This window comes from Pongo abelii, chromosome 12 (assembly GCF_028885655.2).
Source record: "Pongo abelii isolate AG06213 chromosome 12, NHGRI_mPonAbe1-v2.0_pri, whole genome shotgun sequence".
NCBI lineage: Eukaryota > Metazoa > Chordata > Mammalia > Primates > Hominidae > Pongo > Pongo abelii.
Genome location: NC_071997.2, coordinates 75,801,099 through 75,824,499, shown reverse-complemented (window position 1 = coordinate 75,824,499; position 23,401 = coordinate 75,801,099). Strand labels below are relative to the sequence as shown.

At 34.1% G+C, this 23,401-nt stretch overlaps 1 long non-coding RNA gene across 2 annotated transcripts; it reads left to right on the top strand.

Annotated features, from left to right (window-relative positions):
* Positions 1-14,665: 14,665 nt before the first annotated feature.
* On the top strand, positions 14,666-20,795 carry LOC134759665 (uncharacterized). Of its 2 annotated transcripts, none has more exons than XR_010136217.1 (3): positions 14,666-15,536; positions 19,639-19,686; positions 20,529-20,795. It is a non-coding gene; the product is annotated as an uncharacterized LOC134759665 (long non-coding RNA). The 2 variants fall into 2 exon arrangements; XR_010136216.1 differs by lacking the exon at positions 14,666-15,536 and adding an exon at positions 19,495-19,537.
* The last annotated feature ends 2,606 nt before the right edge of the window (positions 20,796-23,401 follow it).

Here is a 23,401-nt window from a genome sequence, read left to right as displayed (position 1 = left end):
ACATATGTAACTTACCTGCACATTGCGCACATGTACCATAAAACCTAAAGTATAATAATAATAATAATAATAATAAAAAAAAAGAAAAAATAAAAATAAAAAAAAAAAAATAATAAAATACTCATGTGTCTATTTTCTTCACTAGGTTGTGAGTCCCTTGAATTTAGACATGGCTGGCTTCTTATTAGTCTGTTTCTTTAACATGTGGTTCAACACTGGACACATGTAAGGTTCAATGTAAGAATTACTGATTGAATAAATATGATAAATTGAATAAATAGAATCGACTGAGTTAGGTTCACAAATCTTCCATGAATCTTTCCAGACTTATAATTCAATGCTGCATTGAATTTAAATAAAGACAAGTGATATAATTTGGATATTTGTCCCTGCAAATGTCACGTTGAAATGTAATCCCCAGTGGTGGAGGTGGGGCCTGGTGGGATGTGTATGGATCGTGTAGGCATATCTCTCATGAATGACTTAGTGCCATCCCCTTGGTGATGAGTGAGTTCACATGAGATCTGATTATTGAAAAGTGTGTGGCACCTCCCTTTCTCATGCTTCTGCTATCACCATGTGATGACCCTGCTCCCAGTTTGTCTTCATAAGTAAAAGCTCCTGAGGCCTCCCCAGAAGCTGAGCAGAGGCTGGTGCCATGCTTGTATATCCTACAGAACTGTAAGCCAATTTAACCTATTTTCTTTATAAATTACCCAGTCTGAGGTATTTCTCTATAGCAACACAAAAGTGGCCTAATACAACAAAGATCAACTTTTAAAGTTTATTCAAATTATCCAGATGTAGAAAATATATCAAGTATTCTGTCATTTCTTCATTTTCAAATTATTAAACTTATCAGTAAATTGTTTTCCTAAATTTGCTAGCATTGTAGTACACATAGTTCATAGGTATATATAAGTTTAACTGTTTATATACACATGATTTATTCTCCTTTAAAGTAATGATAGAAATATGAACTGGCTATCAATCTTTAGCTATAGAGAAATGCCTCTGTACATAAAATGTAATTCTATACTTGAGAAGGTTGAGATTTTATCTACTATAAATTTATTTGAAGATGTGATGAAAACATGGTCAGTAATGAAATTCTTAAGCAAGGAATCTTGGATAAAAAGAGATGAATTAAAATACCCAAGAATTATCCCTTGCTCGCAGAGGTTATTTGACCTCTTAATTTGGTTATATCAAGATCTAAAATTGAATTTTGAATGGACTGCTACTAGGTAGTAACCAAATTACATTATTTAAGCAGATATCTTTTTGCTTTCATATTTTATAGACTGGATTTGTAATCCTTGCTTCTGAAGAGTTACAATAAGAATATCATTGGGCTCAGAAAATCAAACAACAGTTTTGACTACCTACTCTGTGCAATATACTTGAGAGGGGTGAAACAGAAAGATTCTCTGCTTCTGATATGCTTATAGTTTGGTGTTAAGGCAATACTATAATTACTACTCTTTATTTTGAGACTACAACCAACAATCATACTAAATGTTGATGTGTCAAACACTGAGCGAAGACATTTAAGGATATTATTAAATTTAATCATAATGAAAAACATTATGTAGTGGATGTAGATCACCTTTTTGTTCAAAGGGAAAACTAGGGTCTGAAAATGTTAACAAATATTCCAAGTCAGACAGTTTTTAAGTAATAAAGCTGGAATATCTATCCAGACAGTCTGACACTGGAACTTGTTCTCTTTACCACCACAGCCTATTGCTTCCCTAAGCATCAGAAAGAGAAAGTGCAAACAGTTCAAAAGCATGTTAACTAAATCATAATTCAATATAACAGCCAAGAAATATTGTGGGCAGTACATGATTAATTAACAAAAGAATGGCAACGTGTGCCAGTTTGAGAGCCCAGCCCCCAAAGGACTATGACCTGCCCTAGAGCTGATACCACTGCTGCCACTGCTGCCACTGCCAAACCAAAGGAGAGGGGAAGCCAGGCACTTCTATGTGCTCCGATGACAAATACCACTGCCACTGATGTGAGCTGGCATGGGACTGAAGCATGAACAAACCATTCCTTCTACAGCTGCCTGATTACGCTGCTTCCACTGAGAATGGTCCAGTCCTCCCTGGTGGCAGGTCCATAGTGCAGCTGTTCCACTGGTGGCCTTGGGATCCTGTGGCTGAATGTCTATATTTGTTGCTAGACTTGGAAACTTTTCATCTATTGTTTCATTAGATGGGGTTTTCTAACCCTTTTAGTCTCTCTTCTCCCTTGGGAACACCAATAACAGGATTATTCAGTCTCTTTATGGTGTGTCAAATGTCATAAAGGCTTTACTTATTCTTTTTTATTCCTTATTCTTTATTTTTTCCTGAGTTATTTCAAATAATCTGTATTCAAGTTATGAAACTCTTTTCTTTTTTTTTTTTGGCCAGATCTTGTCTGTTTTCAAAGCTTTTAAATGTATTTTGTATTTTATTCAATGAATTCTTCAGTTCCAGAATTTGTTTGTTTCCTTTAAATAATATCTATGTCTCTGATAAATTTCTCATTAATATTTTTAATTATTTTTCTGATTTCTCTGTATTGTTTTGCAGAATTCTCTTGTATCTTTGAACTTTTTTAAAACCAGTATTTTGAATTCGTTATCCTGGATTTCACGAATTTCTTTTTGACTGGGAACTGTTGCTGGAGAATTATTGTGTTCCTTTAGGGGTGTCATGTTTTCTTGCTTTTTTATGTTCCCTATGCCCTTAATTTGATATCTGTACAGTCTGTGCGGCAGTCACTTCTTCAAATTTTTTGAATTTGCTTGTGTGTGGGAAAACCCTTTCCTAAAGATGTATATATGTTTTTGGTTGGGTCAGGTATTTTGGCTTTGATTTGGGGTGCATGCAGTAGTGTAGCCTGTGTATGATATTTCTTCTGCTGTAAATGATGTCAGTGGTATCTGTGACTTCCTTGGTGGCTTGGAGTAATTATATAATGATAAAGGGATCAATCCAGCAAAAGAATATAACAATTCTAAATTATATGTACTCAACACTGGAGCATCCAGATTGATAAAACAAGTAACACTACATCTAAAGAGAGAGATTTCTGCCAGGTGCAGTGGCTCACACCTGTAATCACAGCACTTTAGGAGGCTGAGGCGGGTGGATCACTTGAGGTCAGGAGTCAGAGACCAGCCTGGTGAAACCCTGTCTCTATTAAAAATACAAAAATTAGCTGGGCATTGTAGTGGCCACCTGTAGTCCCAGCTACTCGGGAGGCTGAGCCAGGAGAATTGCTTGAACCCAGGAGGCAGAGGTTGCAGTGAGCAGAGATTGTGCCACTATACTGCTGCCTGGGTAACAGAGCAAAACCCTGTCTATAAATAAATAAGTAGGTAAATAGAGAGATTGCAATAGAATAATAGTGGCAGGATTCAATCCCTAACTCTCAGCATTAGATAGATCATCTAGACAAAAAAATCAACAAAGATAAATTAGATTTACACTAGATGCTAGACCAAATGTACCTAACAGACATTAACCGAACATTCTACCTAACAACTGAAGAATATACATTCTTTTCAATAGCACATGGAATATTTTCCAAGATAGAACATATGTTAGGCCAAAAAAAAAAATCTCAATGAAGTGTGAGAAACTGAAATCATATCCAGTGTCTTCTCAGACTACAATGAAACAAAACTAGAAATCAACACCAAGAGGAATCTTTAAACTATCCAAATATGTGGAAATTAGACAACATGCTCCTAAACAATTATTGCATCAATAAAGAAATTAAGATGAAACTCCAAAAATTTCTTAAATGAAAATGGAAATAAAACATAGTCAAACCTGTAAGATACAGCAAAAGCAATGACAAGAGAAAAGTTTGTAGTAATAAATGCTTACATCAAAAAATTAGAAAGATTTCAAATAACCAATCTAATGATGCACCTTAAGGAACTAAAAAGGCAAGAACAAATCAAACTCCAAATTAGCAGAAAGAAAGAAATAATAAAGACCCAATGGAACTAAATTAGATAGAGACTATAAATATATAGAAAGTACACAAATCTAAAAGTTGGTTGTTTTAAAGGTTAGTTAATGATTGATGAATCACTAACTAAAATAGTGAAGAAAAGATGAGAGATGACTCAAATCATCAGAAATGAAAATAGAGACATCATTAAAAATGATACCACAGATATTAGTCTCTGATGATACAAGATTATCGGAGACTATTATGGACAACTATGTTCTGACAAAAATGAAAAACCTATAGGAAATGGATAAATTTCTGGAAACATATAAGATTGACTCAGGAAGAAATAGAAAACCTAAACAGACCAATTATGACTAGTGAGATTGAATCAGTAAATAAAGTCTCTCAATAAAGAAAAGCCCAAGACTGGATGGATTCACAGTTAAATTCCACAATTAAACAAAAACTAATACCAGTCCTCCATAAACTATTCCAAAAAATTATAGGGGAGGGAAATCTCTTTAAATTATTATATTAGGTCAGCATTACACTGATATCAAAGCTACACAAGGATACAACAAATAAAGTAAACTACAGGCCAATATCGCTAACCTAGACACAAAAATCTTCAACAAAATACTAGCAAACAAAATCCAGTACCATATTGAAAAAATAATATAACATGACCAAGTGGGATTTGTGCCAGGGATGCAAAGATGGTTCAACATATGCAAATCAACAAATGTGGTATATCATGTCAAAAGAATGAAGGACAAAAACCGTACCATCATCTCAATAGATACAGAAAAATCATTTGATAAAATTCAACATTGATTTCTGATTAAAAAATAAACTCAACAAACTAGGAATAGAATGAACATAACTCAACATAATTAATGCAATATTTGACAATCCCACAGCTAACATCATACTGAATGATGAAATGCTGAAAGCCTACCTTCTAAGGTCTGGAACAGGATAAGGATGCCTGCTTTCACCACTCCTATTCAACACAGTATTGAAAGTTCTACCCAGAGAAATTAGGCAAGAGAAAAAAATAAAAGGCATCCAAATTGAAAAAAAGGAAGTCAATTTGTCCCTCTTTGCTGATGATATCATATTATATCTAGAAAACATTGAAGACCTCACCAAAACCTCCTAGATTTGATAAATGACTTCAATAATGTTGCAGGATACAAAATCAACGTATAAAAATCAGTAGCATTTCTATTCATGATAATGAACTGAGAAAGAAATTGAGAAGGCGATCCCATTCCAGTAACTACAAAAACAAACAAACAAAACAAAAAAACCCTAGGAATAAATTTAACCAAGGAGATGAAAGATTTCTATAAGGAAAACTGATGAAAGATATCGAAGAGGACACAAATAAACGAAACCATGACCTATACTCATGGATCAGAAGAATTAATATCATTTAAATGACCACACTATCCAAAGCAATAAAAATGCGATCTCTATTAAAATACCCATATTATTTTTTACAAGATTAGTGGAAAAACCCCAAAACCTAAAGTTCATTTAGAAGCAAAAAGAAAAAAAAAAAAAAGCCCAAATAGCCAAAGCAATCCTGAACATAAAGAACAAAGCTAGAGGCATCTCACTTCAAAATATATTACAAGGCAATAGTAACCCAAACAACATGGTATTGCTATAAAGACAGACACATAGATTAATGGAACATAGAGTCCAGAAGTAAATCTGAGTATTTATACCCAACTGATTTTTGAGAAAGGTGCCAAGAACAAACACTGGGCAAAAGTCACCCTCTTCAATAAATAGTGCTGGGAAAATTGAATATCCATATGCAGAAGATGAAACTGGACTCATATATCTCCCAGTATGCAGAAATCAACTAAAAATGGATTAGAGACTTAAATGTAACACCAAACACTATAAAACTAGTAGGAGAAAAAAACTAGAGATAGAGTTAACACTTCAAGACATTAGTGTAAGCAAAGATTTCATGGCTACGAGCTAAAAAGCACAGACAAACCTAACAAAAGTAGACAGACGGGACTACATTAATCTAAACAACTTCTGCCCAGCAGAGAAAACAATCAACAGGGTGAAGAAACAACCTGTTGCATGGGAGAAAATATTTGCAAACTATTCATCCAAAAAGGGACTAATATCCAGAATATATAAGAAACAATAACAATGTGAAAAACCAAATAATCCCATTAAAAAGTGAGCAGAGGGCATGGATAGACATTTCTCAAAAGACATCCAAATATCCAAAAGGCACATGAAAAAATGCTCAACATCACTAATCATCAAGGGAATGGAAATCAAAACCACAACAAGATATCATCGTACTCAAGTTAGAAGGTATGTTATTAAAAAGGCAAAAAGTGACAGATGCTGTTACGGATGTAGGGAAAAGGGAACACTTAAATATTGTTGGTGGTTGTTGTGGGGTGGGGGGAGGGGAGAGGGCTAGCATTAGGAGATATACCTAATGCTAAATGACGAGTTAATGGGTGCAGCACACCAGCATGGCACATGTATACGTATGTAACTTACCTGCACATTGTGCACAGGTACCCTAAAACTTAAAGTATTAAAAAAAAAAAAAACGTTGGTGGGAATGTAAATTAGTACAACCACTACAGAAAAAATTGGGTGGATTTCTCAAAGAACTAAAAATGAACTATCATATGACCCAGAAATTTCACTACTAGGTATTTATCAAAAGGAAAAGAAATTGTTATATCAAAGAGATACCTGCATTTGTGTGTTTTTTTGCAGCATATTCACAATAGCAAAGAAAGAGAATCAACTTAAGTATCGGTTGGCAGACCATCGAAGCAAGAAAATGTGATGTATGTATACATACTGGAATATTATTTAGCCATAATAAAGAATGAAATAATATTATTTGCAGCAACATGTATGGAACTGGATTTTATTAAGTATAATAAAAGCAATAATAACCCAGGAACAGAAATACGGATACTACATGTTCTCACTCATATGTGGGAGCTTAAAAAGTTGATCTCATGGAGATAGAGAATAGATTGATAAACTCCCAGAGGCTAAGAAGTGTGTGCTGGTAAGACGGGAGGACAAAGAGGGGTTGGCTAGCGGGTACAAACACAGAGATAGGTAGCAGAAATAGCCCCAGTTTTCAATAGCTCAGTAGGGTCATTATTTTAGCAACAATGTATTGTATACTTCAAAGTAGATAGAAGAGAGGACTTGATATGCTCTCAACACATAGAAATGATGAATTCTCAAGTTGATGGATAGTACAAATACCTTGGCACACATTGTATGCATGTAACAAATACTCACATGTACCCCATAAATATGTAAAATATTTTGTATTGTAAAAAAATGGTAGAAACAAACTCTTTGGGTTTATCTTGCCACCCCTATAGTATTCTAAGACTGCACTATCCTCTGTAAAAACAAAACAAGAATACTACCATCTGTAACTTTATTTTGATAGCAAAATAGAGATTCATGCAAATTTAGTCAATTTATTTTTCCTGCACTCATTTTTTTAAAGGTACTGGATAAATTTTCGCTCTTTTGTAATATATCCACAAACTGATGCTATTTTGGCATATGTAAACAAATTAGCCGCCTACTTATGCAACAAAACAAAGCTTTTGTTAAATTTTTGCAAAGTGGTTTGGACCAAAAATATTCTAAATATCTTTCAAATGTGTTCCAATCAGATAACCATGTGGTATAATAAATTTCTGGCCATAACATATTAATGGACAGCTCTTCATATCTGTTCTTGTAATACTTCTTCAATTTCCCCTTATTTTAAATCTTTTTTTTGTAGTACCTTAGAAGTTTGCAAAATTCAGAAGTAGCCGCATTTAGTTTGAGTGAATAGAACTCTGGAGATTTATGATGGGACCACATGACTATATAAAAGTGAAGTCATGTAATGATGATTTTCCTTGATTGTAAGAAGATGCTTTTCAGAAAATCAGTTGCATATTTTTCCCTCCCCATTTCAATGTAGATTATCACTACTTTAGTTGTAGCTTACATCAGGATTTGTATAGAAAGATAAAAAAGAAAATTTTGTTTGGGAGTCCTTTTGGGGATTATTTACTGAAAGAATAACCTCAGTGGGGATAATTTTGACCCTAACTTTCCCAAAGAATTAGCAATTTTAAAATATAGGTAACCTTTAAGTCCAGACATATTAATTTCATGAATATTTATGTTCTGTAAATATTTATGATTCAAGGTAGATCTTTCCAGAGGAAACTGAATTTGGATGGTTTTATATAAAGATCATAATAACTGTAAGATATATATATATAGAGAGAGGAATAAGGCAGAAGAGAATTAAGTCTCAGCCTCATAAAGTGACTTGTTTACAGCAATATTTAAATAGGGGAGGCACAAATTCCAAAAGCGGAAAGTGCACATTCAGTTTTATGATTTTGTGAAACTGCTTGACTGACAGAGTTAATTTTGAATATTTCTGGTTTGATTTTCTCTTTGCAAATCTATTTACAGAGAAATAAGAAGCCGTGATGTGACCAATTTGTTACTTTCCAAAATATCTTAGTACATTTTTGATATGGTGATGATTGCCTGATTGACTCCCAAATCTGTGGTAATATGCAACTTAATTTCTCTAGCACCCAGATCATATTAAACATTCAGAAAATGACACACTGTTTCTGAATTTTTAAATAAAAAAGAAAGAGCTCAGCCATAGGAATTTCTAAAGTGGAAGTCTTCACCTGTTAGGATACAAGTGTAGATGCCAAACCACTAAATCGTGAGTCACATGACCATGGTCCTTTTTAATCCTGTTGTCTTTACTTCTCTGAACATTAATTTATTATTTCATAAAATAGAGAAACATACCTATATAGCATGGCTCTTTTGAGGATTAAGTGAAAAAGAATTATGTCAAAGAGCATTAAAAATTACCCTTATTACACAAGTGTTAGTCATTGTAGTCATTTTTATAATAAATATTTAATTATGAGCTTAATCTTTGTTCCACCAGAAAGTCATTTCTATTTTCCTTTTCATAAGCAGCTTTTCTCTTGTTTGACTCCTGAGTAAGTTTTCCAGATCTGGTTTATTTATTTATTTTTAGATTAATAGTCAGCTTTTCATAGTGGGGCACTGCTGACAATCCCTTCTTTTGGACAAAACCCTAGCCTCACTCACCTACGTGAGTAACTTTTAGGGGGGTCGAAAGCTATGTTAGGTACAACCAACTGCTTTAAAGCACACGTTCCTTACAGATTTGGAGCAAAATCTCAAAGTCAGAAGAGGACAAATTAAATATTTGAGGTTGCTATCTTTCAGTCAGTTGCCATCATTTATTATAATATTTTAAGGTTGCTTATTTGATGTGGTAGAAGATTGTGCCATACATTAAGATACCTTAACAATTTTTGTAAAGGATTGCTATAAATAACTTACTAAAAGGTTGCCACACAAAGAAACTTTGTATGGAATTCTCTTTGATCTGAAGATCAATTGATGTCTATAATGAGACCTGATATATCAAAAAAAAAAAAAAACCAACAACCCTTTAGAACAGTTGATTAACTGTGCGCAAAAGCTAGCCCTAGATTACATAAAGAATAGAAGTAAATCGAAGGTAACAGCTGAATCTGATAAATTTAGAAGCAGTTGGGAAACATTACATTTTTATTAAGTATAATAGGCATCTTGAGGTCTCTAAAGCTGATAACAATGTTTGAAAAATGCTTTTGTTTCACTGTACTAAGTCTTACTGAACAGTTTATTGTTTTTCTCAATTTATTAATTGATTCTAAAATAAAACCTTTCTAAACAAGCAAAACAACAACTTACATGGTATTAACTTTTGTGTCAGGATTGAATAAAGCAGTATTTGAAATTTAACACATTTTATTACATGTTTTCAAAAATTTTTATTAGTGTGTACCACACAATTGTGGAATGTTGATGATAAAATTTCTCAATATGAGTATTTTCAATGTGGTCCGTCTATGATTTACTCATCAGAAATGCACCAACATATAATATTGACTTATTGAGTCACAAAAACAAATTTTGAAACTTTGAGCCCCTTTGTATCTAAATGAGATGGCATCTGTTGAGATGGATGGGAGAATTCTCTGGATGGTATTGCTTGGTTGCCTAGCAATCAGTCACCTGATGTGTTTGGGGAACCAGGCAATGAGCAAAAATTCTAATCAAAGAGAAGCCACAACATCTTTTACAAATGATAAGTGCATGTACAGTAACAACTGTTTTAGCTTTTGCTTGGGTGTATAAAGTATTTGAAACAGGTCAAGAGGGCCTTTGGGTAAGCTTCACTATTAAGAAAGAGGAATCTGGCAAGAGTTGTATTAAGTTGCTCCTATGTTGTTTTTGAAAGATAGAGATCATATTCTAGGGAGATGTCTAAGAATCCAAGATGTCCAGTGCCTATAAAATGATGTGATGACCTTGGGTAAATGGCATTTTGAAGAGATGTTCTTGGGCATTATTCTTAGTAGAAAATTTCAACTTACATGAATGATTACGTTTAATTAAGTAAGATAAGGAAATAAACAGTTTTCTATTCAGAGAAGGGTAAAAAACATAATTGTCATAAGGAAGGCATTGATAGTTTGGTTTAAACATGCCATAGATTTCTTAAAGGAAAGGTTAGAATGAATAAATACTTATTGCTTCAGATTAATTCCCATTATATAGCATCCTCTTCTAGAAAATGTGTAATTTCTTGATATAATAGTTTTGTGACAGAAATACTGAGGCCATCTAACATGATGTTGCCAAATATACTATTACTGCATCAGAGTTATAATGAAGCTAAAATTCTTAGACTAGTTTCTATAATAGTAAGCATGAGCTATAATTTAAACTTTTATTTAACAAAAATTGTTGATGAATAGCTGAATCTACTAATCAAGTGGAATAGTAATTCCCACTACTCCTGATTTTTTAAAATCCTCCTTAGAATAAGATAGGGCAAAAATAAATATACAATATAATAATTGGCCTATATAATAAGTTTATGTAAAAACATCTTCAAAATGTATATAAAGTAGTATTTTGTAAAACCTCTAATCCAAACTGCTATCTTTCTAAACATATTATAAAAAATGTTTCAGAACTAAGGTACTTCTCTCTCATTAATATTAACTTAATTATTTACATTTAATTTAGGTTTAATGTTTAATTTTCAAACAATGAATATTAGGGTTGTTAAAACTGAGATAACAATCATATAACATAAAGTTCAAAATTTTAAAAACTTAAAGCATACAACTCAGTGTTTTTAGTAATTAACAAGTTTGTATAATTATCACCACTAATTTTAGTGTATTTTCATTATCCCAAAAAGAAGCCATATATTTATTAGCAGTCACTCCCATTCTTCCTTCCTGCCAAGCTCATGGCAAGCACTAATCTACTTCCTGTTTCAATGGATTTGTTTATTCTGAATATTTTAAATAAATAATATATGTAATATTATATGTTTGGCTTCTTTCACTTAGCGTAATGTCCTCAAGTTTGACTTGGGTTGTAGCATGTACCAGTTCTTCAATCCTTTCTACAGCTGATAGTGTTTCACTGTATGGATAAACCACATCTTGTTTATTCATTCATTGGCTGATGGACATTTGGGTTGTTTTCTTGTTTTGGTTATTATGAATAATGCTGCTATATTTACTCATATACAGGTTTTTCTTAGACGTATATTTTCATTTCTCTCAGTTACTTACCTAGAATTGCTGGATAATACGTTAACCTTAGCTGGGATTACAGGTGCCTGCCACCACGCCCGGCTAATTTTTTGTATTTAGTAGAGACGGGGTTTCACCATGTTGACTAGGCTGGTCTCGAACTCCTGACCTCGTGAACCACCTTCCTTGGCCTCCCAAAGTGCTGGGTTACAGGCATGAGTATTTAGCTTTTTAAAGAACTGCCGTTTTTTTTTTTTTTTTTTTGTCCACAGAAGCTGCACCGTTTTGCATTTCTACCAGCAATGCACGAGGGTTCCATTTTATCTGTGTCACTCTCAACACTTTGTGAATGGCCATCCATATTCTTCAGAGAAATGTTTATTCAAGACTGCTGTTCAGTTTTAAATCAGGTGGTCTTTTTGTTGTTGATTTGTAAGAGTAGCTTGTAGTAAGTGTTGAAATTAGAAAGTGTGACTCCTCCAAGTTTGTTCTTTTTCAAGATTATTTTGGCTACTCTATGTCCCTTGCAAATCCATATGAATTTTAGGACTAGCTTATCCAAATTTGCAAAAGAAAAAGGAAGTTGGAAAATTAATAGAGGTTACATTGAACCTGTGGATCAATTCGGGGATTATTGACATCTTAACAATGTTAAGTCTTTCAATTTATAGACATGGAATATTTTTCCATTTATTCAGGACTTCTTTAAATTTTTTCAACAATATTTTCAAGTTTTCAGTGTACACATCTGCTACTTCCTTGGTTAAATTCATTTAAGTGTTTTATTCCTTTTGATGTTTTAGTAAATAAAATTATTTTCTTGATTGCATTTTAGGATTGTTCAGTACTAAATTTATAGAAATTCAACTGATTTTTGTGTTAATCTTATGTTCTGGAATCTTGCTGAACTTATCCTACCTCTAATAATTATTTTGTGAATATCTCAGTTTTTTATTATATAAAATTATGTTATCTGTGAATGTAGTTATACTTCTTGCTTTTCAATCTAGATGTATTTTCTTTTTCTTGCCTAATTACCTTGACTAGAACTTACAGTACAATGTTGAATTGAAGTGTGGAAAGTGGCATCCTTGTTTTATTCCTGAACTTAGGGAGAGAACTTTCAGTCTTTCACAATTAAGTATGAAGCTAGCTATACGTTTTTCATAGAGGCCCTTTATCAAACTAAGGAAGTTCTCTTTCCTAGTTTGTTGAGTGTTTTTATCATAAAAATGTTAGAATATTGACACTTTTTCTGCATATGTTGAAACGACCTTGTCATGTTTGGCCACTTAGTTTTCTGTGCTATTAATGTTATGACCAGCTGGTGATTGGACAAATATTTTCTTAGGTGGCTGGAGCTAAAACAAAATCTCTCATGGGCTCTCTGTGTGTGTTTGGGAATGCCTTCAACACTAAGCAAAGGAGTTTACAACTGTCTTATCTTTCATTATTGCTTGTGTAGAGCTTTAAGATTAGCCAGAAGTGAGAATTCAGGGCCTTCTCATGTCTTTCCTGAGTATGCAGACAGTCATGGTCATGAATATGGCTTTCTAGGTTTTCAATAAGATGTTGGAGCTCTTCAAAACCCTTGTTCCTCAAAGTATCTCCTTCAGCCTTTCTTCTCAAGTTTTTAAATTAGTTTATTGTTTGTCCCAACTGTTAGCGATTGCCAGTAGGCAGTCATGAATAATACATTTGTTATGTAATTTGATAAAAATCCTTCCTCAGATATTCACCTAAGCAAAGCAAAAATTCTAAGTTAGGTAAGATAGTGGCAAGCCCTTTTATTTGAGGATCCACCAGACAGGTCAACTGAACAACCATATTCTTTGTGAATGAGATCTGTTCCGTTCCCTCTGACACTACTATTTGTACAATACTCGGAAAGTGAGCTTTTGTCATTAAGGCTGTATTTGAGTCAGATGTTGAATAATGGGAACAGAGTAATTTAAAACACCACAAAGCTCTTTCTTTACCAAGAATCCATCAGCTTTTTCTTAAGAATGAACTTAGTTGCACAAGCTTCTGGTTAATTTCCAGAATTTCAAAAATGTTGACTATAACATATATCACCAATGTTTATTGGTTTTATGGAGGGATAAACTTTTGGCATTCCTTACTTTGCTGTTTCTGTTAACATCACCCCCTTTAGGAATTTTAAGAAATAATATTGAATATCTACTAATGAGGAGTCAAACTAAAACATTAATTTCTTGACATAGTGTATTCCGTTTATTATAAAATGAAACGGAAACATATAATCTACATCATATTCCATGCTTTGGTTTCTTTTTATCTCTTACTAATTGAAAATAGAACTTATGTACTTATCTTGTAGTTATAGACTTGTATGATCTCTGTTTATGCTGTTGTTTTAAAAAGTATATTTTAAATGTTCAGAGATATTGAGAATAAACTGGGGTCAAATGGCTAGTAAATGCCCAAACTGCAATTACTTCCAAATTATGCTTTCCCCAACACCACACATTTAAAAATTATGTGTACATGCTTCAGTGACAGATGCTTAGTAAAGGAACCATTTCTCTAATTAAGCAGTTTATGGAATTAATGCAATGCAATTCTGAAATGTTACACCAGTCTATCATCTCAGGAGGACCCTCATTAAAATAATTCCTTAATGTAATGGTATAAATGGATTCTCCAATATTTGCGGCTTGTCTCTGAGGAAGAACTTGCCTGAAACCTTTGATGTTTTATAATCAGAGAGCCTTTTTGATCTTTTCTTGGTTATACCAATTTTGCATGTTATTCCCCAGTCAATAATAATTCTATCATATTAAAATTGCTCTGCTTTATTCTTGATGGTCATCAAAGAATATTTGTTTTAGCCAAATTAATTGCCTGTGGAATAAGTGCAACCATGGGGTTAGTCTCTCTGAAATGTTTAAAAGCTGGTTTTTATCTAAATTTCAAGTATCTCTTGGGTTATATTTGTTTAAGCCTTTATTTCCATATTTGGGGGAAAACAAAAGTCATATTACCATTTAAAATTTACATGTGTCAGAGTTTGGAGATACCAAAATACATAAGAAGTCTAGACAACCAAAGAAAACAGAAATGTGCTTGCTTTAAAAATAAGCTATTGCTATTTGAATTGTACAGGAAATGAAATACCTCCATCTATTGTCCTGAAGAGCAGTCAGTGTTTTGAATCTCTATGAGGGTAGTAATCAGAAGCATTCTTTTGTGGAAAAGAATGGATAGATGGATGGTGAGGAAAAATAGGTTTCAAGCCAGACCCTTTTGTCTTGGTTTACTAGTCTGTTTTTAACTCTTTACATGATTATTGTGAGTATCTTTGGGGAATAAGTATGAAAGATGTTTTAAAACCTACAAACTGAACCATAGACATAAGTACATTTATTACCCATATCAGTAATCTGAATAATTATTGAGAGAGTGTAGCCATGTGTCACATCAGGTAAAGCTGTTGAGAGGAGATTGCCTAGTGGCCCCTTCTCCTGTAGTTTGTCTGCTATCACAGCCACTTTTCCAGCCCTGTCATTAGAAAAGGGAGACCAAGTCCTAATTCTTAGAAATGCTCCTTCTAATTCAGATAATATGTTATAGCTTAAATTGAGACAAAGTAGACTAATGTATATTACTATTATAAAAAATGTGTATTCATTAGGATTCTGTTTGCAAGTAATAGAGATTGAAATTGAAGCACCTTAGGCAAACCAGGAATGTTTGAGTCATACAGCCAGATCTCAAGAAGAACAGTGTTGGAGATGGCACAAGAATGGCTGGAGTCTGGGTTTAGATGCCATCAGAATTTCCTCAACATTTCACTCTGATTTTCTCTGCAGGTTGGCTTCTTCACCTGCTAGGGGTATGGCTATCACCAAGGTAAGAAAATATTCAAAATCCTCAGGCTGGGAAGAGTTTCGGTTTAGGAACCAAATGTAGGCCCATTTGAATGAACTGTAAGGAATAAGATGGAAAGAAGTAGGAGCCCAGGATGTAGAGTCAGGCAAAAGCTCAATCTTGAAGGCTATGCTAGACCACACTTACAAAGAGTGCTTTTGGGATTCTGTTCAAGACCATATTTTCAGAGTGTTTTTAGGCTTCTGATCAAGATTGCACATGAGTTTATATTCAGTCCTCGAATTCTAAACAGATAACTAATGATATATAAAATATATCATTAAAAATAGTAGCAACAAACCAAAAATATTTGGGCTCCAAAGCAAGCTAAATATTTCTGAAGACCAAAAACAGAACAGAGAGACAAACCAGTGAATGAAGCTGAAGCCATGAGCTTGCTAGTATGAAGCAGGGCACTGTCAGCGGGGGCCAGGAACTGGCTCCTGTAGGGTAATAGGGACTACTTGTGGTGAATTCATAGGGAACCACAGCCAGGCTGACTGCTTGGAGCCAAGGTCTGTCTTGAGGCTCCCTTGGCTGCCTTCCTGCCTCAATTCTAGAACACAGGAAGGCATATAATGCCAAATTATCCTACCAAATCAAGAATGTTTGTGAATTATCCTCTAGAGAATAGAAGAGGGAAAATGTCCAAATTCATTCTAATCAAACCAGTGTAATATTGACACCAAAACGAGGCAATAAAAGTCTAAGAAAGAAAATGAGAGATGAATTTTACTTATGATTTGGATGCAGAAAATCTTCCCCAAATACTAATACATTTAACTAAGCAATACATTAAAAAATACATTATGACCATGCATAATTAATCTTACAAAAGCAAGAATGCTTCAATATTAGAAATGCTGTTATAATAATATATGATTAATAGATTAATAAAGAAATCTACATGATTATCTCAGTAGAAGCAGCAAAAGTAAATATGATTCAACACTGTTTTATATATTAAAAATGAAAGTTCTTAGCAGATAGCATAGCAAACAAAATATGCTACTTCTGTTGTTTACTATGTGTACCTCATACTTATTCTTAAACCCCTTTTTCCTACCCACTTCTCACTATTCAGACTGTAAAAGCATGGTGAATCAAATGGGGAATATGGACAAAAGGACTGAAAAAGCCAACTACTCACTTTTCCAGCTTCTGCTGTGTAACAATGGGCAGATGACTCAGGCCAGGCTAATGAGGTATAAGGATAATTCTGATGGCGAGGAAATGGCTTTCCTCCCTAATAAAAGAAGAGATGGGTGATTCATTTTTATGTGCCGTGGCTACAGCCTGTTTCCTCCCTATGACCATAATTGTATGTGGATATGATGCTTGGAATATGCCATAAAGGAATGTCAGACATCTTGATCCAGAGAAGCTCCTGCCCCTGGAACCACCAATTTTCAAATTATTTCTGTATATCATAATTAAATATTTTTATTGCAAACGTAAATGTTAGATATTCTTACTTTTGGTCAAAAGCATTTCTAATTGATACAGAATGAAATTTCCTTAATCTAAGAAAGGGTGTCTATTCAAATTCTCCCACAACTATCATACTTATTGATAATAGGTTAGAAGTTTAGCACTTAAAATCAGGAATGAAAATGATGCCATTTATAACTTTTTCTATTCAATGTAATACTACAAGTGCTAGTTTGTCTAGTAAGATAGAGAAATCAAGTTACACAAATTATGAAGGAAAAGAAAAAAGTCTTTAATTTTCCACAATATGATTGCTTTTATAGAAAACTGAAAGGTATATATATATATAAATAAGTTAATAGAACTACTCAGAGAATTTTGAAATTTTACTAGATTTTAGGTAAACTAAAAAAATTACATAACTACTATCCACTGAAAAGAAATTGATAAATATAATAATATTACATAATGGTGGTAAAGTACTCATGAATAGCTCTAAAATGTCTTAATATTTTTAAGGGGATATTTTCAAAATATTCCTGAAGTACATAAGACTTGAATAAAAGGAGAAGTACACAAAGTTTAGGAATTAGAAACTCTTAAAGAAGCACCAATTTACCTCAAATAAATATATATTTTCAATGCAACCTCTATTCAAGAACTAAATGGATTTATTCAGGGTCTTGATAGCTCCTCATGAAACTCATATGATGGTACAAAAGACCAAGAATAGCTGAGACAATTTCGAGAAAGATGAGATAGAGGGACTTTATCACACTTGTTTAACAACTTATTATTTATGATTATATAATATAGAAATTGCTTGAAGTTGGGCAAATAGAAAAATTGGGAAATTTTAAGGAAATTTAAACATCTATGTAGAAACAATATATTTCAGACGTGTCATTAAAACTGTTGGGAAAGAATGAACAAATATATAAATAGTTCTGGGAAAATTAGTTATCCATATGAAAAACAACTGGAATCCCATTTCATCCAGAATAAACAATTAGGTGGCTGAAAAGCTAAAAATGTAAAGGCAGACCTTTGACCTTTTTAATAGAAATTATGAGAAAATATTTTCATAATCTTGGGCTAAGGAATAATTTATTAAGTTACAAAACAGAATAAATACTAAAGAAAAAAGATGGTTAAATTAACTTTGTTAAAATTAAGTTTCTGGTCTTCAAGAGACATCATTACCAAAAATAGAACACATGCTATAGGTTGAGAGAAAAATATCTGAAATGTCTTAAAGTATCTAAAATATATCTGACAAAGAATTAGGATCTGGAGTTAAGGAAGGATTCCTACAAATGAGGGAGGATATAAGTAATAATACAACAGATAAGTGAGCAAAGGAGAGGAACAGGGACCAGAAAGAGAAACTCAATCTACACATATGAATATTCTCAATCTCACTGATTCTTTGGGGAAATGCAAATAAAAAACTGAAATTCCATTCAAAACCATGGAATTTGAAAAATTAAAATCTAGTTTTACAATTCAATGAGTTTATAAGGATGTGGAACAATGAAAATTCTCATTTGTGCTAGTAGGAATGTTCACTGATGAGATTGCAGTAGAATTTAGCACAATACAGCAATGTGAGTTATGGCCTTAACCCTCACACTATTTATACATCCTAGAGAAAGTTCTTATAGCACAGGATAGCAAGTAAGATGTTCATGGCAACGTTGCTTATCATAGTGAAGACTAAAAATACCTAAATGTCCATTAAAAAGAACAGATAAATGTTATGACTTCACAGAATACTGTAAATGGTTCAAATGAATGAACTAGAACTATGTTAGGACACCTCAAAAATAGAGCACTGAGCAGAAAAATCAAGTGCTCCTAATGATGGGCAAGTTATGCTATTTATGTAAAGTTTGAAAACAGGAAGAACCCTTCTGTATAATGTTTCTGCATATATACATGAGTAGTCACAGATTGAAAACATGCATGAGAATGATGAATGCCAGCTTCAAGACAGTGTTCACTCAGGGGAAAAATAAAGGAAGAGGATTGGGGAGAAATGCTTAGAAACTTCAATTATCTGAAACATTTATTTAAGCTGAGAGTGTGTTACTTGGATTTTTACTAAATTATTTGAGATTCTGTATCCCTGAAATGTTTCACAAGGATCTATTATCTTTCCCTCCTTCCCTCCATCGACTTATCTACCTGATACACATATGTCAAAATAGATAACAGATCTATAAGTATTATGTTATTCTCTCTACTTTGCTAAATATTTTAAACACTTAATTTTCTAAACAATTATGCTTGCTGCTGTCTGGATAATCCCTCGGGATAATATGGGGTGTGAGATGCCACTGAGCCTTATTACAGTAGCATAAGAATGAAAATAGTGAATCTGAAGAACATTTTGAAAGTTGTAGGGATGTCTGTAGAAACTCAAAGTAAACGTTTAGGAAAAGGCTGATACATCATGTTTCTGCCATAAGTCTCTGAGGGAATAATGAAATAAATGACTTCTATTACCAGAAAACACATGTGGAAAGGCTCAGGCTGATGGTGGGGGCAAGGTGAGGCCCTGTTTCTCTGAATTTTAATATTCATAGTTTATATTTCTTAAAACATTCCTTGATGTGTTGTATATCCTACTAAGTGCATTGTGTTGTTACAGAGTTCATCAGAAGGTGTTTGCGGCTTGGCTCCTTCTGAAGATCCTAAGGTAAAATTTTCTGTTTATAAAACATGTAGGCTCTTTCAAATGGTCTATACAAATTATTAATATAATGAACTGGCCTGCATGAAGTGGTCTAGGAAAGATCCATTACTTGATTCTTCCTGTGGCAGCATAGGCTTTGAGCTGTGGAAATGCTGATTGGATTGAAACAAGGCTTGCAGCGAGAATCATCTGTTAGAAAAAAGATGTTGAGTTCATTGCAGATTCTGGATATTAGCCCTTTGTCAGATGAATATATTGCAAAAATTTTCTCCCATTCTGTAGGTTACCTGTTCACTCTGATGGTAGTTTCTTTTGCTGTGCAGAAGCTCCTTAGTTTAATTAGATCCCATTTGTCAATTTTGGCTTTTGTTGCCATTGCTTTCAGTGTTTTAGACATGAAGTCCTTGCCATGCCTATGTCCCAAATTTACAAGAAAAAAACAAACAACCCAATCAAAAAGTGGGCAAAGGATATGAACAGACACTTCTCAAAAGAAGACATTTATGTAGCCAAAAGACACACGAAAAAATGCTCATCATCACTGGCCATCAGAGAAATGCAAATCAAAACCACAATGAGATACCATCTCACACCAGTTAGAATGGCAATTGTTAAAAAGTCAGGGAACAACAGGTGCTGGAGAGGATGTGGAGAAATAGGAACACTTTTACACTGTTGGTGGGAGTGTAAACGAGTTCAACCATTGTGGAAGTCAGTGTGGCGATTCCTCAGGGATCTAGAACTAGAAATACCATTTGACCCAGCCATCCCATTACTGGGTATATACCCAAAGGATTATAAATCATGCTGCTATAAAGACACATGTACACGTATGTTTATTGCAGCACTATTCACAACAGCAAAGACTTGGAACCAAGCCAAATGTCCAACAATGATAGACTGGATTAAGAAAATGTGGCACATATACACCAGGAAATACTATGCAGCCATAAAAAGTGATGAGTTCATGTCCTTCGTAGTGATATGAATGAAGCTGGAAACCATCATTCTCAGCAAACTATCGCAAGGACAAAAAAACCAAACACCGCATGTTCTCACTCATAGGTGGGAACTGAACAATGAGAACACATGGACACAGGAAGGGGAACATCACACTCTGGGGACTGTTGTGGGGTGGGGGGAGTGGGGAGGGATAGCATTAGGAGATATACCTAATGTTAAATGACGAGTTACTGGGTGCAGCACACCAACATGGCACATGTATATATATGTAACAAACCTGCACATTGTGCACATGTACCCTAAAATTTAAAGTATAAGAAAATAAATAAATAAATAAATAAATAAATAAATAAATAAAAAGAAAACCCCATCATCTCAGCCCAATATCTCCTTAAGCTGATAAGTAACTCCAGCAAAGTCTCAGGATACAAAATAAATGTGCAAAAATCACAAGCATTCCTATACACCAATAATAGAGAGCCAAATCATGAGTGAACTCCCATTCACAATTACTACAAGGAGAATAAAATACCTAGGAATCCAATGTACAAGGGATGTGAAGGACCGCTTCAAGGAGAACTACAAACCACTGCTCAACGAAATAAAAGTGGACACAAACAAATGGAAGAACATTCCATTCTCATGGATAGGAAGAATCAGTATTGTGAAAATGGCCATATTGCTCAACCTGATCTATAGATTCAATGCTATCCCCATCAACCTATCATTGACTTTCTTCACACAATTAGAAAAACCTACTTTAAACTTCATATGGAACCAAATAAGAGCCCACAAAGCCAAGACAATCCTAAGCAAAAAGAACAAAGCTGGAGGCATCATGCTACCTGACTTCAAACTATACTACAAGACTACAGTAACCAAAACAGCATGGTACTGTTACCAAAACAAATATACAGATCAATGGAACAGAAGAGAGGCCTCATAAATAACACCACACATCTATAGCCATCTGATCTTTGACAAACCTGACAAAAACAAGCAATGAACAAAGGATTCCCTATTTAATAAATGGTGCTGGGAAAACTGGCTAGCCATATATAGAAAGCTGAAACTGGATCCCTTCCTTACACTGTATACAAAAATTAACTCAAGATGGATTAAAGACTTAAATGTAAGACCTAACACCATAAAAACCCTAGAAGAAAACCTAGGCAATACCAATCAGGACATAGGCATGGGCAAAGACTTCATGACTAAAACACGAAAAGCCAAAATAGACAAATGGGATCTAATTAAACCAAAGAGCTTCTGCACAGCAAAAGAAACTATCATCAGAGTGATAAGGCAACCTACAGAATGGGAGAAAATTTTTGCAACTGACTCATCTGACAAAGGGCTAATATCCAGAATCTACAATGAACTCAAACAAATTTACAAGAAAAAAACAAACAACCCAGTCAAAAAGTGGGCAAAGGATATGAACAGACACTTCTCAAAAGAAGACATTTATGTAGCCAAAAAACACACGAAAAAATACTCATCATCACTGGCCATCAGAGAAATGCAAATCAAAACCACAATGAGATACCATTGTGAGAATGGCGATCATTAAAAAGTCAGGAAACAACAGGTGCTGGAGAGGATGTGGAGAAATAGGAACACTTTTACACTGTTGGTGGGACTGTAAATGAGTTCAACCATTGTGGAAGTCGGTGTGGCGATTCCTCAGGGATCTAGAACTAGAAATACCATTTGACCCAGCCATCCCATTACTGGGTATATACCCAAAGGATTACAAATCATGCTACTATAAAGACGCATGAACACATATGTTTATTGCAGCACTATTCACAATAGCAAAGACTTGGAACTAACCCAAATGTCCATCTTTGATAGACTAGATTAAGAAAATGTGGCATACATACACCATGGAATACTATGCAGCTATAAAAAATGATGAGTTCACGTCCTTTGCAGGGACATGGATGAAGCTGGAAACCATCATTCTAAGCAAATTATCACAAGAGCAGAAAACCAAACACCACATGTTCTCACTCATAGGTGGAAGTTGAACAATGAGAACACATGGACACAGGGCAGGGAACATCACACACCGGGGCCTGTCAGGGGGTGGGGGACTGGGAGAGGGATAGCATTAGGAGAAATACCTAATGTAAATGACAAGTTGATGGGTGCAGCAAACCAACATGGCACATGTATACCTATGTAGCAAACCTGCACGTTGTGCACATGTACCCTAGAACTTAAGGTATAATAAAAAAAAATTCTCATTTTTATTATTTGGTAAACTATTAAAGAGGAAAATTGTATTATTTTTATAATAAGTATATAGTTTTTTCCTTTTTCAAACAGCTTTATTGAGATATAACTCATATACTATAAAATTTATCCTATTAAAATTTACAGTTCATGGCTCTCTGTGGCAGCACATATACTAAAACAGTTTACAGTTCAATATTTTAGGATATTCGCTGATATGCTTTGACTGTGATCCCACCCCCATAGCTCATCTTGAACTGTAGTTCCCATAATCCCCATTTGTTGTTGGAGGGACCTGGTGAGAGGTAATTTAATCATGGGGGTGACTACACTAATGCTGTTCTCCTGGTAACGAGTGAGTTCTCACGATATCTGATGGTTTTATAAGGAGCTTTTCCCCCTTTTGCTTGGCACTTCTTGCTGTCACCATGTGAAGAAGGATGTGTTTGTTTCCCCTACCGCCATGATTATAAGTTTCCTGAGGCCTCCCCAGCCACGCTGAAATGTGAGTTAA